Raw genomic sequence first — 8,541 nt, 5'->3', positions numbered from 1 at the left:
AAAAATGTGTGAGAAAAGAGTATAATACTCTACTCTCAATAATACTAGTGCCGCATAGATACAGCACAAGAGTACTTCAGCACTGGCCTAAAAAATCTTGTTCTCCTGATGCAAGAAAATATGTTCATTTGGTACAGACCCCAGTAAATATCACATCATTATGATTATGTTTTTTATCAGTAAAAGTGAAAACTCTAATGCAAAAATGATCATTCTCACTAATCATATCATATATCGCAATTGTAATTTCAGTCAAAATAATCACAACATGACTTTTTTTACCATATCGTGCAGCCCTAATTTTAACAGTCATTATTACAATAACACAGTCTTAATGTCACAGTGTTATACGAAAAAAATCCTGAGTTGAGGATGAATCCTCAGCGTCACAGATTGATGTATATGTCTTTATATTGATTATGGTTTGATCATGAAAGTGCTCATGTTAAACTGATGTGAAACAAATTAATATCTAGCCAGGATTTCTAAGAACATAAACTTTTGTAAATTCACACGTTCTGACATGTGCACTGATAAAAACTTTATGCCATCAAAGCATAGTGGAAGGCATTCATTTGTAACAGATCCAGAGCCTAGAGTTTTCACTAAACCTGCTTTCTGAAACTGGGCGCAGATCAATATTCAAATTGTTATTGTGGTAATCCACAGGATTATTGATCGCTTCAGACACATTGTGATTTGTTATTTTGGCTATATAATAAAATTTGATTTGATTTGATTATGAGAAATTGCTATGGGGCAACCTGGTAGGTTGCTTAGTTACACACACCCCCAGCTATTTTTGTCGATACCATTCTAATAAAAGGCAATTAAAGCCTAAAAAATAATTTTAAAAATGAAACTGCTACTCATTTCAAAGTAAAATCAAATAATCTCCCTTGGTGTCAAGTTTTCAAAGCAAAAAACCCAGTTCACACTGTAGCTGATTGTGTTAAAGCAATAATGTTATAGAGCAACAACACAGACATTTATTTATATGAAAATGTCATGGATTATTATTTTAATGTCTCATGTGTTTGTCTTTCCACAGGCTTTACAGCCCTTAAGTGGATGCATTGCGAAGAGATATATCAAACTACTGTTCTGTGATACCTGATTTAAGTTTTATCAAATGTAGCCAACCATCTTTCTTTCTTCCTGTTGGCCTGAAGAGTAACAGACAGCCGACGATTACATTCAAGGGATAAAGATATCAATGTCATCTCTCTGAGGGAGTGACAGCATAATATTATGTGTGTCAAAACTTGGGCGACATAATTAATTGCAGCACTCCCTGAACTCACAAAGACTTGTAGAGATTTCCCAATACTTTGCCAATACTCCCTGCTTCAGCTATATCAAAACAAAGAGACAAATTGAGCCACCTGCATGTCTCCAAAGCTTGACAACTCATCTCACTTGCAAATTGCAGGCATTTTACCCCCCTACAAAGAAGCCCGTAGAGGCTAGCAAGCCTCTCACCAGCCAAGGCTTGATAGGTCTTCACGCGGCTACGTGACACTTTGAAAACAGTGGAGACATTTCATAATATTGGAGGCAGGAAAAAGAACATGCAAAATCCTAATGTTGATAGTCCATATGGCCAAGAGCACAGTGCTGGTCACACACTCTGAGATGTTTGTGGAAGTGCTTCAAAATCACTTGCAGTGAACTGACTGAAGTCAGGCATGTTGGTTTTCTGTAACACAAGGTTTATATAGGATTTGAGGGGTTTTTTTGTTTTTCTTTTTCTTTTTTAGTAAAACGTTGTGGGCTGATGACAAGCACATGCATATACAGAAGAATTGTATTCACCAGTTGGACAAGTTGCATCGAAAATGATTTTTGGCAGAAAGGTAAAGTAGGCAGAGATGTACATTACTGTACTTAGGAAGAGTTTTCAGGTATGTGAACTTTGCTTAAGTATTTATTTTTGTGACAACGTTTTACTTTTACTCTTACTTTTTACTACCTTCATCTTACACAATCTGTAATTTCCACTCCACACATTAACTTTATTTTGCATCACTGCACACCACCTTCCTAACATCAAGTCCTGAAGGAACCATGAACGAAACCGCAAAACAAGCTCTAAATTTTAACAATAACAAGCGATAGTGAGTCCTACACTGTAAGTTGATCAGCTACTTATAACTGTCAATTGTCTGTTAATGTAAAGCTAAACCTGTGTCCCAAAAACAAACACTTGCTGCTTTGAAAGTACACACTTTGAGTTCAGTGATTGCCTGTCTCACTGCCAGACTCCATTGACATGTTGCTTAATTTAATGATTATAAACATATATGCCTTCCAAAAGATTATTAATGATTTCTTACAACTCATTAACAGTCACTTCCTCATTCTGCGAACATTCAGCATTAATTTGAGATATAATCAACTTTAAACAGGCAAACAAAAAACAGTTAATCTGGTCCTGAATGGAAATTTCAGAGGAGAATATGTTGCTGTAATGTTGCTGTCAGAGAAGATGGTATTCCAACTTGGCCTGTTTCCTTAATCTCTTATGATATATCATGGTTATTTTATGATTTAGTACAGTAAATATATTCCATATTTCTCCTTTATAGATTGTATTTTCTCATCAGTAAGTCAATCCATGTGTGAATAGGCACATATTAATAAGGAATACATGTTAATGGGAGTGAAATTGTTGTATGTCTGTACATACTGCATACAGTCTATAGCACATTCACATAGCGTATCATTATTACCAGGAAATGTGCTCATGGGACTGTAGATGACTTACAGTTACTGTGCATCACAAAAAAGAGAAAAAGAGAAAGACAGAGAGGGAATGATGATGAGGGAAAGAGAAAGATATTTCAATTCCTTTCATTAAAACTTATTACTTTGTATTTTATGGTATTGTAATCCTCTCTATGAGCAATTTTGTAATAGCATAAACCATTATTTATCTCAGATTAATTAGATTAAAGACCTTTTAAATCTCGTCTGGTGCAGAACGCCCATGGAGCTTCTCTTTTCACAGCGAAGAAACACCAATAGATCTTTACCACCGATCACTTTTTGTAGATTAGAGGATTGTTATTAATTGGTCAATTGGCTAATTGTTCTTTTTCTTAATTAGACACCGCAGAGGAATAACAGGCTTTGTTGGATGACCCTCATTTACAGTAATGTGCTTGTCATATTAGTAGGATTCACACACATGCAAGCCAAAATCTAAATTACTGGGCAGAAATACGTATTGCGTAGTGAGAGAATCCCAAACTAAATGATGCAAATCATAAATCATGCCACTCACAGATAGCATAAATCTTATCACCCTCTGGCTATTGCAAAATGAAGGTGGAAAACTGAACAGGAGTATGGAAATTACATTAAATTTTCATATAGTTAGAGGACAAAATACCATGTATTTCCTTTCATTTCATGTAAGCAGACAGATTATAAGAATGCATATTATGTGCAGTAAAATGTCTACTATGGTATCTACAGGATGAGGAAAAGGCTGCACCTGTTTACATTCACACCTGGGAGCTGCCTTGCAATAACACATTATTAAACTGGTATGCAAGTGGAAAACAACGGGTAGAAACTGAAGAGACACTGACAGTCTCAGTGATAGTGCTGCTACCTGAAGTGCAACAAAGCTGGAGAGAATGCTGTTTTATTAACGCATAAAAAGTTCTGATAAATTACTCACATGCTACATGTCTACCATGAACAAACAGACAAAAGGATAAAACTCCTTCCATTTTGCTCTTCCAACACTGTCAATAATAATCAAAATAAAGGAATCACACATAGTAAATTCTCTCTCAGGTCTGTTAGGTTCTCACAGATGGTCCTCGGCACATATTACACCAAGTGTCCTCCAGAAACCAGAATATTCCCATTAACACAAGCACAGCAAAGCTGATGCAAGTCCTCTCCCCACAAACTACAAGTGATCAGCAAATGGCTTGGCTGGTAATCAAAACCAAATGCTTTCTAAATAACCACCACAGAGATTATTGCCATGGGAATTTTATAAGAGATCTGCAATGGCATTTATCAGCATTTCCCAAATGAATTAATCTTGGGAGACATTTAATAAAGTGGGCCTTGACCACTGGCTGCAATCCTCCCTGTCCCAGGTAGATGAGTTTGGGCAGGGAAGGAGTCACAAAACCTCAGTCTAACTCCTATGTGCAGCATGTTATCTGAGATAAAAAATGCAATGCAAACCTAATAAAGGTAATCACATAAAAATGATTAATGAAAAACCGTATTTGAAGGGAATTAAAGCAATGTGCTTCAGATTGAAAGCAGAATTTACCAAACAAAAGGATCTCAAGTCTGTGATCACTGACTGTACAACTCTCTAATGTCGTAAAATCATTTCAGCAGCCTTGTAGCCTTATTTTATGTCCTCAGTTGAGGAAACAACTATGTTGAATATCAAACAAATAGCAAACTCATTACACTTGCTTAATTTCACATTTTTAGTATAAAACCCTAATCTTATAAAACTAAGTAATGGCTCTGTAAGCAGAAAAGAGCAACCCACCACGCTCTAATTGGGATGCTGAAGATTTGCCTTACAGTATGTTCATATTACCTGCGACACAGCTAAAAATTGGTTAAACTGAAAAGCAGCAAGAATAAGTTTTACACTGTTTACACAGCACAAGAGTGGGAGACAGGATCCAGAAGCGGCCAGACAAAAACATATGATTTGTTTGAGTGTCACTGCGTTGTTGAAGTGCTGAAAAAAGTTGAGGCCAGCTCAACTTTGATTTGATTTGCACACCCGACACACAATGGGTGTTGGACATCAGTTTCTGGCTTCATGTTGCTGGCTTCCACTGAAAATAACCTATAGCCTGATGATTTGTTGCTGGCAGTGCAAACTTAATGTTACAATCATATTTCAGACAAAGTGTATACAGACTTATAGAGTTTCAAACCAAATGGCGAATTGAAAATCAATTCAAGATTAATCATAAGAAAATCAAAAGTGAAATGCACGGCTTATGAGCACAGTTAGTTTAACAAATGTTTACCTCTGCTGCTCTTCATAGACTTGTCAGGATGGCAGACTAGCTTTTAGACTGTGTTTTCTAAGATTTACTTGTTTCCTGGGTACTGTTGTTCAAAATTTGTATCCATCTGTCTTGAAGTACAATTTGGTGGTACCAGTTGTACAACGTGGCTTAGCACGGCTGAGTCAAACAAAGTCGTTTTTATACTGCATATATGTTTTGGTTTTCCATTTCAAATGTAATATTTTTAAATGAGTTGTTTAATGTAAAAATACCGAGATGACATGTAACCAACGAAATCCAACTAAACTGAAGGTGGTGGCAGGCAAAACTAATGTTAATTCTCTGACATGTCTAACTCAGCCCAAAAACAACAAATGGACTGAATCCTGATTCATTTAAGTAACAGGTTAAAACTTTCTATTAGTACAGTGTGCAGTGATGTCACATCCTCCTAACCATGCCTCCTACTGTAAACTGTCCACTGCCATCATCTGTAAGATGACCAGAGAGTGCAGCTCAACAAGGAGCTCTGTATGAGAGACCGTGAAGCCAGACACTCAAAGACATTGGCAGACTTCGCTGAGCTCAGCCCAAATATACAACACACTCCCCTCAAACCTGGGCTTGTTTAGCTGCTGGCACCCGAAGGCGTCAGTCAGATGTATGCCAGCTGAGCTGAAATGTGCCCACAGAGTACACACAGCAGCATCACTACCAGCTCCCGTGCCCTCACCTTGTCTACCTTGGCACTTTTTGAGTTTGATGGAAAAAATGGCCCATTGCAAACGACATGTCAAGTGCCAGACAGCATATTTATACATCTTAATTAGCAATAATGAAGCCGAGTACCTGCCAGCGATCTGATGCCAGTGGTTACTGTGTCGTGTTGACTAGGCTGTATGTCTGTTGTTTGCCTTCTACTTACATGAGAATTGCACAAATAAAATATGTGAAAGGATCTTGTGTTTTTACTAAAACCATTAGATCCAATAACAAACATGTAATGATGATGGATCTTTAAATGCAGGCAACACTTGAGGATGAAAATGTTTAGTCTGAATGAGCCTGTTACATCACTTAATGATAACTCAGTTTATATCTAAACAAAGGCAAAAGCTGCAGGCTGCAGCATGCCTCAGATTTACAGTAGATTATGAATGAGCAGAGGATAATTATTAGTTGCACTCACAGTTTGTCATGTCACAGATCATTCATTTTACAGGACCTGTCAGGACATGTGGATTGACTACAGCAGATTCTCACGATGTTTTGTTTAAAGACCCAGTGATTTGAGGCCATGTTTGGATGCAAACATGTTTAGATCTGTCATCAGCGATAAGTTTGGGCCATGCACGGCGAGACATTCTTTATGAAGGTAATGGAAACAAGTTGCATGGATTTTTTACCGTGAAATAGGCTACAGCCATCCTCCTGACGTCTGGATTTATGGCCTGGTAATTCCCCTCTGGAGTAATTTGGCTGGTACATCTGCAGCTTAGCAGCATTCCAGCAGAGCTCTCCTGTGCTGTGAAGTCAGGAGATGACTGATTGATTGATTGTATTACTCTAGTTTTAGCATGGCTTTACAGAGCTATTGCAGTGAAGTTCTAATGTGATCTATCCACTGCAAACTACAACTGTGCTTGACGTAAGCAGAGATTGGCCTGCCTGCTGCTGAGTTATCCTGCTGTGATGATCACAAATCATAGTTAAAAAGTGAACTTAACATAATACAATAACCCACAGCAGTAACAATACACACACACACAGACTTATAGTTTCAGGGAACTTTAACCTCCCTTAACACAGGAATCGATATGCAGGATACATACAGTGAAATCCTAAATCATTTTGAACACAGTGTATGACTACAATATAGCTGTGTACTGGCAATTTTCTGCTTAACCATGATTATATGTAATTCTTCACTGTTGATAATACCAGAATAAGATAATCGCTTCGAGTTTCACTGCTTTCGCACAAGTGATCCCTCTACAACTTCTTTGTGGTGCCAATTACAGGCTAAAAATGACCAAATGTAAACCTTCGGTTTGCTGACAGCTCATGTTTCCTAGCTTTCAGGTGATAAGTCCCAGGCACGTGCTGCTCAGACAGTGATAATGAGACCAGTCGCTCACCAGCTTGCTGCAGAAACACTGTGGTCCTACGAGCTCAACCTGTTCCCTAAAACAGCCAGGCCTGCAAAGAAAAAAAAACAAACAAAATATCTAAGACTCAAAGAAAGTCTAATGCACAAAGTAAAATCTGATTTCAGCAGGGGAGAAATTACTGGATTAAAAAAATGACTTTTTTCAATTTTCTTGTGTATATAAATATCTAAAAATTAAAGACTAAAGACTTAAATCTACTAAAGCAATAAATGTTATTAAGTTGGAACAAAACATCGCCAGTTTCACTATAAACCATGGTAAAATTCTCAGTTATTACTGCTTCAAATTTTAATGATCATTAAAACTGTTTGATTACTGCATTTTGAACAACTGTTAGTAAATACTGGCTAGCATCAACCAGTCTCCCAGAAGGGAGAACATGTAACGTGGGTTTGAAATCATCTGACATCAGATGCCATTTCAAATCGTTGAGAGGTTTTCAATATAAAATTTGGTGAAATGATTTCAGTGTGTATAATTTTTTTTTAGCATTTAACACGTTTGAAATATACCATAATATTGATAACTGTGATCATTTTGGTCACTATAATTGTAACAGGATTTTTTATACCATCTCATCACTATTATGAGCCACTACTGTTTAAACTAATGTTAGTTACTCCCTAGTTTTAGGCATGAAATTATGCTCAGACATCTACTTAATAAAACAGCGAGAGAACATGAGGAAAATTTATTTATATTTTCATTAGCTGTTTAATAACATTATATCATCATAAAATGCCATTTTGAATTTTAACAAGCTGTTTTTACTTTTGTAACAATAATTGACCTTAATCTAGAAAAGCCTGGAGACAACTCTGATAATTTACATTTCACTGTGGTTGTGTTAGCTCTGTGGCATGAAAAAAAATGATTTTATAGATTAGAATACATAGATTCACGACTAAAACTGTATTTTAGAAACTTAATTGAAAAACTGCTAATATAACCGCAATTAATTAATTTAATTTAATTTGTTTTTAGACAGTAAACTTGATAGCAAGATTAGTATCAGGGGAGCAACAACTATGCTAATGTTAGCTAACCTACAGCAACATAATACAGCTAACTATATGACAGCTACCTAGCTAGCTGTAACCGTTACGAACGTCGCTAACGTTAGCTTACCTTAATATTGTCGCCAGCATTAGATATCGGAGCTTCGATGAAGAATTTGCATCTGTCATCATTTTGCAGCCCAATAATAGTATCAGTAACTTCGTTTCTTTGTTGGTATGTACCTAGTATCCCATTTTCTGTAGGTAACAGTAAGATGTGATGAAGCCATGTCGCTAAATTAGATACTTCCGTTTTTCATGGCAGCCATATTGACGTGAAAGAGCAACGCAAACAGATGT

Source organism: Lutjanus erythropterus, chromosome 14 (genome assembly GCF_056507025.1).
Source record: "Lutjanus erythropterus isolate fLutEry1 chromosome 14, fLutEry1.hap2, whole genome shotgun sequence".
In the NCBI taxonomy this organism is placed as follows: domain Eukaryota; kingdom Metazoa; phylum Chordata; class Actinopteri; order Lutjaniformes; family Lutjanidae; genus Lutjanus; species Lutjanus erythropterus.
This window is presented reverse-complemented; position numbering follows the sequence as displayed.